General features: G+C 39.9%; 1 protein-coding gene across 1 annotated transcript in view; it reads left to right on the top strand.

Moving 5' to 3' along the window:
- The first annotated feature begins 846 nt into the window (after window positions 1-846).
- Window positions 847-8,313, top strand: part of klhl21 (kelch like family member 21) — a 33,108-nt gene continuing 25,641 nt past the window's right edge. Inside the window, exon 1 of the mRNA XM_004916197.4 lies at window positions 847-954. The gene's annotated coding sequence lies outside the window, so the exon portion shown is untranslated. The remainder of the gene's footprint in view (window positions 955-8,313) is intronic.

The following is an 8,313-nucleotide window of genomic DNA, read 5'->3' as shown; positions in this document are numbered from 1 at the left end:
TCACAATGGTGGGGGGCAGTAACCAATAATTTGACAATACTGTCCACAAACCAAAGTCTAGCCAATTCTGAATCTTTTTTTTTTTTGTTTCTTTAAATTTACTTCTATAATGCACAATATTTACATAGCACCGATATGCAACACATCCTAGCAAAGAATAAGCACCCCAGCAACCTACACAAACACAGTGAGAACACTTAAACTTTACTCATATATTGACCCCTTATATGGTATCTGTGCACTGATTGGTGCAGGGTTGCACAATGTATGGCCACTTAAAGCTAGCCATACATGTATCGATAAAATCGTACAAAACCATCAAATTTTTACACACTCAATTTCACAGTCAATTTTAGCAACCAGCCTGTACGATCTTAGATACATGCCGTATTTGCGTAGTAAAAGTTTTAACATAGTTTTGGCACCCATCTTCTGGGTAGGCAGAAAAAATCCATATGCAAATGTCCAGTATAAAGTTAATTTGCAGCTGAGACTTGTGAATGCCTGGCTGCTCTGCAGGGTGCCATGAATGTGCGACTTAGGATTTATTTAGGGCAAGAAGTAGAGTTAACTGCCTTTGCATACCAGGACAATGCTGTTAATTTAGCCTGGTTTCAAATATCTGAACTGCGCTCACAGGGGGGGGAGTCATTTATTATCTAATACTAAAAGAGTATGTTTCAAGAGGGAAGAGGATGCCTTTTTGCGCTATTTTGTGCTTACAGTTTGTTATGGTACAGTTGAGTCCTGTCAGACACTTATTTTGGGACTGTATTTTGTGTAAGTCATGGAAACATATTAGTGATTCCCCTACAGAGTTTGACAATGCAGCGATCCTACCACCACAACACCATCTCCCTCCATCAGAAATAGCTTGTGTGGAGAGGAATGTGAACAGGATTCTGCCTTGCTGTAACCCTTAGGTATCCCAGGACTTCTGCAGGGAGCAGCTCTGTAAGTACTAAAATCCTACTGAGCACAATGAACAGTATGTAATAAGTGTAGAATCTGCACATAAATGTAACAAGTGTGTTTCTTAGCTTTAATTGCATCATCCTACCACAGTACTGTAAATGACATCAGAGACAGGTTACATATGGTATTCATATTATGCCCATGTTTGTAGAAGTAGTATGATGTATCTATATATATATACGCACATATACACTATGCATGACTGTATATTCATATCCAGCTTGTGGTAATCTGCTGGCACAGTACCAGGCACTTTGGAGCTGGCTGCCAAAACCGATAACCTTAGAGCTACAGGGCTTGGTGTAAAGAATTTAGAGTAGGGACCTAGACATAGTAATTGAAAATGTACACGCGTCTGATTTCCCCTTTCTTCCTTCTGCATGTATATTGCTTTTCCAATGCAATGGTTAAAACTTTCTAGGTAAACATGTCAGGGGTGCATAACAGTAAAGTTTGATTTTGGAGACATTTCTTAGTTGTCTTCCACGTCACATGGATATTATACACAGCCAAGTTATGGCAGTTGTTTTGGTGTTTTACGAAATCACAATATAAAAGGTAAATTATTGTAAAACTTTGCCAACTTGCTGGTGCTAAAAAATAGGTGATGATGAAATATGTCACATCTTTTCATGCCACATCATTTATTAGTAAAGCTTACTGGTATGGGTTTAGATTATTCTTCCGAAGAAAGACTTGTTTATCTCTATGTAAGAAAAGCCTAGGAAACTAGGAAGCCTGAACCAAGGGTTCCTATAAATCCAAGCTTATATAGCTTCCAACTTAAAGTAAATATACACCCGGATTTTCAAAATGTAATTTTTCAATTTGCAAATATTTGAGGGAGTTGTTCCTAAAGCAGGGGGAATCCTTGACATGAGTAACGTTGGATCTTGACCCGCCCTTCTCCCAACCAACACCCCCCTTTTTACCTGTTTACTTACCATCCCCAATAAACAACACGGACACCAATTCTTGGGATAAAATGGCCGCAGATAATTTATTAACAACAATCAAAGTTTTAATTTAAAACATAACATATATAACAAATGTGAAACAACATTTCAAACATAACACAAATGTTTGTATAACAAACAAACCAACTTTTAAATAACCAAACACTGTAACAATCCAATAACTGCGCAGCGCAACTGGCGCTGCCAGCTGCCCTTCTAGCCCGGAACCAACTACCCAACAAAACTCACCTCCTAATCCACTTTCTTACCCCTGAGGTTCCAAGCATGCCAGCCCCAATTAACTATAAAACTCCCCTCCTAACCCAACCATTGTTTTCCCCCAACTTAATCACCCCGCCGACGACACTCCGCTATCTCCACCTCTATAGGGAGGGAGGGTGGGCGTTTTACTATGCTGACTAAAATGGATTGAGAAGCGGGAACAGTTACCAGCCTTTTATACCCCTTACAAATCAACCAATCACCTGCAACTGGGGGTGGCTACGTCTTACCAACGTATCTGTCATGCCCCTGCTTCCCTACGTTTTACTACGGGTCATTGGGCTACTTTCTGAATAGGGTGCCCTCAATTCCTTGCTGTTCTGGGATACCCCTTCTGGGCTGTGCATAGAGTCATGTGAAGCCAGGTTATTTAAAAAAAAAAAAAAAAAGACCAAATTTGCCAGCTTTTGTATAGTACAACACTGCAGCTTCATGCCTATTGTTTAGTACCACTAGCAACAAGGATGTAAATATAGATTGTGCTGCTATTGGCCCTAGGAGCTGGTGCCCACAGCATTTGGGAAATATGCCATCCAAATATTTCTCTTACCCTTTCTAGATCCACAGATGTCTCTCATTCTAGCTATGCTAGCCTAGAAATAAGAAACTTGCAAAGGAAGAACTCTGAAACTTAAAAGCTTATTATTAAAAAATATACAGTATATCCTGCTGCCCCCCCCCCCCCCCCCCCAATCCAAGTTTTCTATTGACTGGAATGAGGTAGAATGAAATATATAGCCCTATGCAACTGGCAAGAAATGACTATATTTACAAAAAAGATGTTTATATATTATCAATTGCATCTACTAAAGCCAACATTAGGAATAATTAACATCAAGTGTAAGTTAAATGTTTTTCAGATGCTATTGTTACCAAACACCATGCATGCTTTACAACATTTGGTGACTGTCCAACAGAGAACCCTGTAATTACTGGCTGCTTAAATCAGGCCACTGAGCCATAGGCACTCTGATGGTAGCAATTTGATGTCCTGGGCTTCTATTTGAGGGCTCCACACAGAAACCAAACTGGAAGAGACTAAACTGTGTGCCCAAAGTATCCTGTGGGTAGATAGTAAGTTGGGTTGAAAAAAGACATACGTCCATCATGTTCACCCATAATGCCTATATATAACCTGCCTAACTACTAGTTGATCCAGATTAATTACTTTAAACATCAGACAAATATCACATAGTCCCGAGACTCCAAAAAAGCTATAGACAGTGTTTTTCCCATTCACATGAAGTGGCTAGCAGTGGGTAAGTTTTCACCAAAATTTTCCACAAAAAACTGAAAGTTTAAAACACGCAAGCATATCACTGTGTTGCTGGCGTGTAAACAAACAAAAAAAAAATAATTATTATAATAATGTACCAAATGCTATCACCCTCTATGAGGTATCAACCGTCACCAGCATGGCTGAACATCCCAGAACTTACCAACTGAATGATACAATATCTGCTTTGGCTTACAGTTCAATTTATTATATGCAGCGTACATATTGATGATGGTAACTGGAGGTCGTCCAGATGTTGCTGAACAACAACAACTGCATTTATTCCACTAACATCTGGAGGGCTGCAACTTACCCTTGTCTGTTAGAGATAGTGAAAGGCAAATAAAGAAAGATATATTGGCATAATGAAATGTACAGTGTAGAGAAAGTGTAAAATTTAAGTGTTGTACAAATGCATAGATGTTATCTCTTAATAATTTTGAGAATTTATTCCTGGAAAAAAGACCTTATCAGCTTTAGGGTAAGAACCCATGAATCGGTTGAGTTTCCTGCAACAGATCTCTTCTAGCACGGGCAAAAACCACTTCAAAAAGGCTTCATGCGACTTTTAGAAAACACAGTAAGATCTATCACGGCCAACTCTGTGGATTCTTGTCCTCAAAACAAAGCAATACAATCTGTGATTGTGAAAGTTCTCTAAAATAAAGCTGGCCATACATGTAGCAATTATGATCTTTCCTACGACCATTGGTTGCAGGAAAGATCATTTGTTTTCGCCCTAAACGCAGATTTTTCCCAAGATATAAGATATATAAGATATAATTAATACTTATTGGAGGCAAAGCAATCCTATTGGGTTTATTTAATGCTTAAATGATTAATAAGTAGGCTTAATGTAGGGTGATCAAAATTACAGAAAACCCCTCAAGCATTCGTATGTTTATGGGATACAGTGGGTCATTGTCCGATAAGCAATTTTAATATATGTTTATGGAAAATGTATTATTCCTTGATTCGCACAGTAACGGATCATAAAATACAATGCCTAGCCACCATTCATTGTTGTTTCATTCATTGGGACTAAAGGTGGCCATTCATGGGCATATTTAAGCTGCTGATTGAATTCCTTCAGACCAATTTGGCAGCTTATCTGCCGTGTATGGAGACCCCCAATGGTCTTCGCTCTGAAGGCTCATATTCTGGTCATTGTAATCCACCTTAGGAGGGCATATCGGGGGAAAGACCTCCCCAAACAAGCAAAACTTATCAACTTTACTACATGAATATATAGCCAATCAGTGGTGATTATCTTCCAGGGCTGATAGTTATCAATCCACAAATATTTTAGGATTATTGAAAAGCCCTATGACTGGCCATATCTGCCCAGATGGTCAGGCAATATTGTTGAAGTGAGCTAAACTGCCAATCTAAATCTAGTCATGCTTAAAGAAGAAGGAAAGGTAAAAATTACTGGGGGGTGCCAAAATGTTAGGCACCCCCCAGGGACTTTAATCACTTACCTTTTACCTTGCGGTTTTCTCCTAACAGAAACACCAGCCCAGGGTACCTGCAGCGAGTGTTTTCTCTTCCTTCTTTCTTCTGAACCTTTGGGCTGGCGCATGTGCAGTACACTAAAAAAGCTGACTTTTTTGTTAAAGTTCGGCTTTTCATTCTACTTCACATGCTCAAGCGCGCAAAGACAGAAGAAGGAAGAGGAAACCCTCACTCGCAGGTACCCTGGGTAGGTGCAGTTTTCTTCTCACAGGAGCACCAGCCCGGGGTAAAAGGAAAGCGATTAAAGTCACTGGGGGGTACCTTTCCTTCTCCTTTAGGGCTCTGGCACACGGGAAGATTAGTCGGCCGCGAAAATGTAAATCGCCGGTGGGATGGCATACACGGTGGCGCGATTTTAGTGAAATTCGCGGAAGTTGCCTTGCGAGGAATGGGATGGTGGGATGATATTTCAGGGAGATTAGTCGCGGGCGACTAATCTCCCCGTGTGCCAGAGCCCTTAATGTACCTGCCAGTACAACTGAATTGAGAAACAACCCCTCCCCTGAACTGAAATCAAGCCTTATGGGTTCTGAGTTAGAAAAAAGATTATATTTATTTCTGGATGTTCAGATAGTATTTATGCACCTTTTTAAAATAAAGCCAACTGAATGAGCTCATTGAATAAATTGCAAACTTTGATTGCATTTTAATCTGCATTTATTTAGTTAGCCCATTATAGCAAGCAACATAATGTCTGCATGTCCATATTTGTTCTGTGTTCAGGTAAACTCCTTATTAGTCTGTTATCCCAGCATTTTACCATTGGCCCGTCATTGGCTGAGCTTACCTTTCTTTTACTGTCTAAACCAGTGAGTGGCATTGTTCACAGTGATGTATTATATTGTCTATATATGGCCAGTAGCTGATGCTTCCTGTTCCCCGGCATATTTGGGCATTAACCTGTTGTGCAAGCTGCATTTGACATCTTCTGGCTGCTGTAAGGGAATTATTCACTTGTGTCTGCTTATCTGTAAACTGTAAACACAATAAATGCTAGAGGGCTATGGGAGATAGTGAAGGGCAGTTCTAGGTTTACAGCTATGGCTGTCAGAAGCATTTTGTAAAATGCTATTTGATTTGCTTTAAAATGCTACTGTTATGAATAGGAATGACAGACTGAAAAAAAAGATTTATGTTAGCGATATAGATTTTGTGCAGAACCTAGCTAAAAGAATTATATATCATAGTGGCACAGACCAGCATGATGATTGTGCATGGTAGATGGAATCTGATGGATGGAGAGCTGCGTGTCCTTCTCGTGGAAAGATAAAAGGTACTTATGTAAACTGAGAGCTATACATGCTGTCCAAAAGAGGAGGTTTGGCTATGCTGGGTACAGTAAAGACTCTTAATTTAAAATTTGTGTTTTGAGAATTTTGTCACCCAGCATGAAACCGCACAGAACTGCATTTTCGATCCATGTGCGCCTGTCACTTGACGGATCACAACACCTGCAGTCTGCAGATGACTGCCATTGGCTTTGTATGGGGGGAATTTTGAGTGTTGTGTCCCCCTCCGAAAAGGAATGGTTGATGCAGTTCTTTTGAGGGCTGTTTTGAAAAGGAAGCAGCTTTGAGCAGGAGAAGCATGGCACACTCGCAATAAAATTGATCCTTTAAAATACGATGGAAAATTGTGTATTTGCTTAAGGCATGTGCTGGTGCAAGATAACAGTTCATGGGTCCCAGTAATGTAACCAAAAGGTTTATTGTACAACAGGAAACAGACTTGCAGGCACTGCCTTGTCTTATCTCTCTTGGGGCACAGCACCGCCAGGAGGTACATAAGTACTAAATCTTACATGGCTTTTTATCCAGTCTCTGAAACTCCCCATCCAGTGTGCTACAGTCTGGAGTGGTCCTTACGTGAGGGATATTGAGTCACTCACCTCAAGCACAAAATTCCAGCATAGTACCACAAATAGCAGAATATTACAATGTTTTCAGCAATATACGTTAAAGGGCACATGTTACCAACCAGATGCCTCAAAACTGCTCAGCAGGTCGGGAAAAGATGCTGAAAGTGCTACAACCAAGCAGGCTTTTGCCTAATGCCGGCTATGATGCCATGTTTTGTGCAACCATATCTTGGTATTCACGTACATATCGACTTGTAGCCTGCATAGTCACACCCCTGTAAGTGTATTGTTTCTACCAGATTGCATCAACCCACAGCTCCTGTGGGGAGAAGCATTGGTAGGTTGACAAAATTATTTGGATCTAACCAAAGCTTATAATTTACAAGGGGACTCTCAGCAGGGCTTCAGGTTAGGTTGATCTGTCCATTTTTGGGTTGCTTTTCTAGCTGTCATACTAATTGTTTAGATATTGTACATAAACATGCAGATTTGCTGATTTGTCTGACCTCTCCTGCTGCTTAGCCACAAAGGGATGTATACTTGGGGAAACAGGTTATTGCCTGGCTCAGAGTTGGAGAATTCTAATGGGCCTCAAAAACGTATCAAATATGGTAATAAGATTATAGCTGGTGGAAGAAAAGCAAGTCTTTTTCCATAGCTTGTTGGTAATACAGTCAGGCCCTTTATTTATCTGACACTAACTGAAAATCAGGCAGATATCGATCAGCAGGTTTAAAAATTATGTAGGAAAGATGACTGCATTGATTTATGGGCTTTCCCATATCGCCCACCTCAAGTTGAGCATGTTGGGGAAAGATCCACTTGTTTGGCCTTAGCTGCTATAGTGTAGTATGTGTGAGGGCTAGGATATGCACAGTATATTATAGCTTAATCTTCTTCAGGAAAATTTCCCTTTACTGCTGACATTCTCTTCTTTTATATAAAATGTGGAAAACACTGTGTGTGGCACATGTAAGTAAGCAGGGAGTCCATTTGCAGTACTCATGAATCATGATTTACTTTAAAAGGAATATACTTGTAGTTATTCTTTACAAAACCACTCTGTTTTAGAAAGTAGACAATGTATATATTTGTTCCTGCAGCCCTTGCTTTAAAACAGACCACTTATTTTCTTCATTTTAAATAAAAGTAGGACTTAAATATGTTTTTTTATTAGTGTGTTTCTTTTCACATATTCAAAAAAGAACTTTGATAGAGCTTTTCTGTTTTTCATCAGCATTAAATGGATACTGTTTATAGAATGTGGTTTTGCAGCGGATGCCTACAGTTGTGCTCACACTTCTGAATAGCCAGCCTTGTTCCTCTCCTAGACGCTGCCAATTTATCATTACACCTTATGCAATCCATCTGTACTACTGGCATGGTTTTAAGCCTACACCAGCTTCTTGTCACCCTAGAAAAATCGCGGCCACTATTTGTCTACAAGCTGA

Source organism: Xenopus tropicalis, chromosome 7 (genome assembly GCF_000004195.4).
Source record: "Xenopus tropicalis strain Nigerian chromosome 7, UCB_Xtro_10.0, whole genome shotgun sequence".
Classification (NCBI taxonomy): domain Eukaryota; kingdom Metazoa; phylum Chordata; class Amphibia; order Anura; family Pipidae; genus Xenopus; species Xenopus tropicalis.
This window is presented reverse-complemented; position numbering and strand designations above follow the sequence as displayed.